Source organism: Dipodomys merriami, unplaced genomic scaffold, assembly GCF_024711535.1.
Source record: "Dipodomys merriami isolate MVZ:Mamm:240054 unplaced genomic scaffold, mDipMer1.0.p SCAF_56, whole genome shotgun sequence".
Taxonomy (NCBI): Eukaryota; Metazoa; Chordata; class Mammalia; order Rodentia; family Heteromyidae; genus Dipodomys; species Dipodomys merriami.
In genome coordinates this window covers 1,430,229-1,436,228 of record NW_027206135.1, presented here as the reverse complement: position 1 = coordinate 1,436,228, position 6,000 = coordinate 1,430,229, and the positions used below count along the sequence as shown (strand labels likewise).

General features: G+C 43.2%; 1 protein-coding gene across 2 annotated transcripts in view; it reads left to right on the top strand.

Annotated features, from left to right (window-relative positions):
* Positions 1 to 651: 651 nt before the first annotated feature.
* Positions 652 to 6,000, top strand: part of LOC138812159 (muscleblind-like protein 1) — a 162,329-nt gene continuing 156,980 nt past the window's right edge. The window contains exon 1 of one of the 2 annotated variants that reach the window (XM_070000108.1): positions 652 to 794. The gene's annotated coding sequence lies outside the window, so the exon portion shown is untranslated. The remainder of the gene's footprint in view (positions 795 to 6,000) is intronic. The other variant, XM_070000095.1, reaches the window with a different exon arrangement.

The window sequence follows — 6,000 nt, the reverse complement described above, 5'->3', positions numbered from 1 at the left end:
ATTACCCCATTTGGATGCACAGTTAAGTAAAAAGCAGGGTGTATGACCAGAGGGCAGCCATTTGGATCAAGTGTTCCTTTGCAGCCATTCAGATTGACTGTCCTGTGCTCCTTTGCAGCCATCTGCCCACTGTCCTTTCAGTGCATTGCCAGATCTGCACCTGTTTTTTTTTTTTTTTTTAACGCTCTTGGCTGAAGTTGTGAGAGATTTGGATAAGTAACAGTTTCAGTTTTGAGTATGTTATCTACAGCTACCAGGCATGAGAAAGAAAGACTTGTAGGAGGAAAAAAAACATTACCGCAATTCCAGGAATGCACCCATTTGCTCAAGATATGTCCCCTACCCTCTTTCCCCAAGATGCCTAGAGTCAGATTAGCAGAGTTTTCTGCTCCTGTATATTGGTTCTGCATGCAGCAGTGTTTCCTGGTTTTCTGTACTTAGCAGATAGGCCACATTTCCCTATGTAAGTAAATGAGCACTATTTGACTTCAATAACTGAACTTGCCACACATTGTCTTAACACATCAATATGTGTGTGAGTTCTACATTCATCAGTGCACACATTTTAGCCTGCATGCATGACTCCAAGAGTGAGCTTTGTGCATAGTCTTCAGTTCTCTGCAGAACTTAATGCATGAGTGTTTCACACTTCCTCTTTTGGTGGGCCATCCTTTCTCAGAGGAAAAAATAAATACAAATTAGATGAATGTGAGTGCAAGGCAGAGCAGAGGGAGCAGCACACTGCCCGGAGGAGCTGCTCGCATCTCTCCCCAGCAGTCGACTCACACACACAGGTAGGTCAAAAGTGTCCTTGGCTAACTTTTATTTTTTGAATTGCTACTTATACTAACAATTTAGCTGTCATTGCTCTAACAAAGTATACTATAAAAACCTGATACAACTCTTAAACAAGGAGTAAAACTTGATGGGCAACAAAGTTTAATAAGATTGCAATTTTGAACTTCACATGCAAGGTCGTTAAAAATTGGCATTTGACGTTCTCAGTGATCTACAAATTATTTTACCTGCAAAATAAAACACTCTTCTGTATGTAAAATTTTGCACACCACCTAGTGCTGAAGAAACGTTTAGATTCGCAGAGCTTTTTCTCTCATCTACTTCCAGTTTGCTCCAAACATTTGTAAATTTTCTCACATTCATTTGGCCTATTACCTGAGCAGTTTGTAGAACAATAATTCTCTCATTTATCGACTCTAAAATATTACTTAAAATGTATCATTTTGGTATTATTTGTTATATCACCACATTATGACATTTAAATTTTTAAAAAGTGAGTTGTAGTTTAGTTAGCATGATTTTAGAATCTAAATAAGTAACTTTAGAAAATAGTTATTTTGCTAGTAGGATGACTTTGTACTTACAGTACTTAATGCAATAAGAACTAGATAAAATATAGTTTGAAATGAAACTGGGAAGTGAAACTAGGCTAAAACTGATCTCATTAGTAAAATGGTAAATTAATCTAGATACCAAAAAACGCTCTTCACTTTGTTCCGATTCAGAATAATGCCTACACATATTAATTAGACTTAAGTATATTGTACTCAAAGTATAACCATTTTTAAATTTAAAATTTAAAACATGTTAGTTTATACCTTGGCAAGAACATTTCACAGCATGTGCTTCTGCTTTAATAAGAAAGCAGCAGTTTAAAGAACTCTGTGTGTGTGTGTGTGTGTGTGTGTGTGTGTGTGTGTGTGTGTGTGTTCATGGTTGCACTAAGCACTAACTATGCCCTGAGCACTGTGGCTTCAACACAGCAGAGAGCACAGATTCCACGTGGCTGGGGGAGACTTGTTGAACTAAATATTCCAGCCACATATTTGGATGTTCACTTGATTTGGCTTGCTTTTTAAAATTTTAAATATGCTCATGGCTTTTGGTCAGAAAAGCCCTCATTAGCTGATCAACAAATGGATTATTTTTTATACACACACAGTGCAGTGGCATACTGTCCTATCACTTTACTGGAAACTTCTTATTTGTTAAAATGCTTCTTGTGATCTATGCTATTTCACAATTTTGTGAGAAGATAATTACTTGTGATTATAAGAATAAGGAAAGCTGTAGCATTAGAAATGGACTGTTGGTACAAGCTTGAAATTTTTAACAAAATTATGATTTGAATATTAAGTTGATAATGTAAGAAATATATTAAAATTATGCAATTTCATCTTTATGCATAGCAAAGATGGTACTTATATTAAAACTTGGTTATGCTAATTTAACAGTACTACTTTCAAGTGTTCTCTGCTTTATTTTTTAACAATGTATTTTGAAATGTCAAAATTTTAGGTGTAAGGAATTTGGTATCATAGCACCATCAAGTGTGGTACTGAGTATGATAGTAGACAAAATGGCAGCAGAGGGCTGAGGGCCTCTGTAGCCCAAGGAAACTGCACCCCAAACTTTCCCAAAGATGGGGCGCCCAGCAGGGCAGAGGAAGCTGCTGGCTTGTTGGCAAGGTGGATGTGGTGCTGTTGAGAATTACTGAAGTCTGAATACGTACCCAGGTTCTGGGTTATGGAAAGTGAATTCAGAATTCATTCTTCCTCCAATGATATTCACAAAAGAAGAGCCAAGGTGTACTTCCTGGCTGAGCTCCTGGGAGGCTTGTGGAATGGACTTTCTTTTCCTCGTCAGCTTTGCCTTTTCCATCTCAAAACTGCCATCCTACAAAAGCACCGACAGCCTGTCCTCACCCCAAAACGCTTAAAAGAAATCAGAGATTATATTTTAAATTATTTCAGGGAAAGCGATTTTGATTTTTGAACTACGTGTATGTGTGTTTCATTAGATTATATCATGTGATACATTTACCTACGGTTATTGTATACAATAAAACTTCAAACTACATTGCTGTATAGACCTACTGTATAGAAACTAGTCCCTGTCTTCTGACTGGGGGGCTGGGGTCTGGGAGGCCCAGCTGGGGAGCCACTGGCTGTAAACTCCAGCGCTGGTGCTGCTGGCCTTGGGCTGGGCAGGTGGCTCTTCTGGCGGACTCCCTGCGTCCGGCCGCAGAGCCTGGCTTGCTGGTCCAAATCTCTAGCCTGTTGTGCCCACTGGCTGAATATATCATTTTCCAAATGATTTCATCTGGGAACAATACTGTTTTGTTTTGCTTTTCACATACGTGACTGGACTTTTAAAAGAACACTGGAACATTTGGGTTTTCTGATTTTGTTTGTTTTGGTTTTTGTGAAGCAGGGGTCTTGGCTCTTTTGTTTTTCCACCTTCCATCTTTGTTCCCAGAATTTTCAAGAAAATGAAGATTGTGAGTTGCCTGGGGAACTCTGATTTGGGCGCCACATTCTGAACTCAAAACAAGAAGTCTTCTAAATGTAGATAACTTGGGTTTTTCAGCTCTTTAAAAGGAAATTTTTGTCCTCCAATATCTGTGCCCTTTTCCTCACGTTTTTTTAATGAATGTGACTTAACAATAAGTGCCACATGTAGAATGTTGGTATTTATTATATTAAAAATGTGTGCCAAATAAGTAAGAATATTATCATGGCAGCAAAAGTGCTCTGGAAGACAGAATTCATATTATTCCCAGGTACTAGTTGGTGTTTTCACTTAAAAAGCTGATGGAATGCAATCCAATTTAAAAGTTTTGTTTGCTGATTGTTCATCTTCATGTGGTTTGTCGTTTAAGGGTTATAGTATTTCTGACACTTGTACACTAGCATTAATGTTTTCTAGTATTTGATATGCAGCAACATTGGGTAGCTCTGTGGCTTTTGTTTTTCATCCTTGTGTACAAGTCTTCAAAATACGTGTTAGCTTTTCACTTATTTTCTGTTACTTTTAATGATTTTTATATTTTTAAACCTAAATTTGAGTGGAAATAGTACTGTAAGCCTTAAATAATATTGCAGTGGTAGAAAGCAGATAGGGGCTCCAAGTACGATGACAATTCTCCATTTGAAGGCTTCCTTCGGGTTTCACATTTATGATGGTGTCATCTAGCACAGCCTCTCCGTTAGAACACAGTTTCGTCGTGTTATTAAAGTGTTGCACAAAGAGGTTATGACGCCATAAGCCAGGTAATGAGTGCCCTTCTTTTGGGACAGAGTGGACTCCCCCTCCGCTGTCCCCAGCTGCCCCCCTGCACACGAGTGGCATCCTTGAGCCATCTTTGCTCTGGCGTCGCCTTTCCACATTTGGCCAGCCTTTCCCTTCCTCCTGAGAGCAAACACAGCTTCCCCAGTTACAGCTACTGGAAAGGACGTGGGAAGATGTGGGTGCAGGGATGTTCTAGAACTGTACATAAAAGGCTGATACTGTTTCCCAGTCTGTACAGACTATTCCATTTCATGGCTGGTCATGGTTAATCTTGCTCGTCAGCCTGAGTTAAGAAGGGCTGCAGAGATCTGCCAAGCACACTGGTTTTGTCTGCGATGGTTCCCAGAGATGATTAGACCGGGGAACTCAGCCCTAATTAATGGAGTTCTCCCAGGGATTTGTGACATTGTGACATTTGTGGTGGCATTGTTGGGGGAAGCGTAGGATAGGATATGGGCCTGGAGGAAGAGCGAGTCCACTGGGATTGTGTGCAAGGTTTCATCTTGTCTCACTTCTTTCTGTGCCCTTTCCTCTCATCCTGGTTGCTGTGATGGGAGGCCCTGACCCAAATCTTCCCACGTCCTTTCCAGTGGCCATAGCTATAGATGTGTGCTAGTGTCTGCCGTGGGAAGAGAAAGGGGTCAGGCACCAAAGGCTCCTGTTCAGGTTCCGTGCCAGCCCTGCTGACAGGGGATTTGAACCGTCTTCTCAGTGGTCTGGCCCAGGACCTTACATAGCAACCCCCCTGCCCCTCGGCGCTTTCTACGGCTTCAGTACTCACACCACACACTGACCCACGTACTGATGGACTCAGATACAAAGGGAGCTCGAAAATGTAACGCACCCACCCCAAGTGCAACCCCACTTCCTGCCTCTTCTGCCCTGTCAGCAGCCTCGAGGCCGCACCCAGCTGCTCCACCCAAGCATTTCCTCCCAGTCTTAGCCTGTCACCTTCTTTCAGCAGGGTGGTGTGCTCTGTGCTCTGCATCCCAAACACACACAGGCCAGGGCAGTGTGGGCACCACGGTCACATCCTGAGCAGGGTCCTGCACACCGTCATCTTGGCTCTTGTGGCACCCTTGCTGTTCTTGTCAAGACAACAAAAGAAAGCATGAGACCTCTTTTCTGCAGTTTATTTGACTCCCTGCTGGAGTCTCCACTGAGGGAAATCCCTCTGCCACGTGGCAGCAGGGTGGTCTTTCCTTGGGCTCCCTCCCAGCCCAATCCAGCTCCGCTCCTTGTGTTGTTCACAGACTCTCCCAAGCTCATTCTGACCCAGGGCCTTTGCACATGCTCACTCCTTTCTTTTCATGGCATGCTCTTCCCACATTGCAAGAATAGGGTCCTTCCTTTCTGGAGGTGTCTGTCAATGCCGGGCTGCAGGCCTGGCTCCCTGTCCAGCTGGCTCCAATTGTATCACTCCTCACCCTGTGGTCATTTTACCTCATTGTAGTATTTATGTGTAACACAACCTAAAATTGTGATCTGTGTTTCTTCATTCACGTACGTGTTCTACCAGCTAGACTGGGAGTCCCAGAATGGCAGAGCCTCATCCGTGCTGTTCCATCCCCCTCAGCACCCAGTGCACGGAGCACTCAACCGGGTGCACTCAGTGAGTGAGTGCTGGTTAGGGCGAAGCTATTCCAAGTTTCAGATGCAAATAAAATGGCAGAATAAGAATCACGATGTGCAGGAGGGTCTGGAGGAGATCCCGGCGAGGGCACTCAGCCCAGCTGCCACGCGGCTGTGGGGTGGTAAAGTCTCTGCTCCCTTGGAGTCAGAGGAAGTGAAAACACAATGTAGTCCCTGAGGGCGGCCAGCAGACCGGGGACTTCTCCCTTCCTGTGCTGGCTGTCCCCGTAGAGCTGAAAACTGACTAGCCCGCCACAGCCCACCACCAGCTTCTAGGGG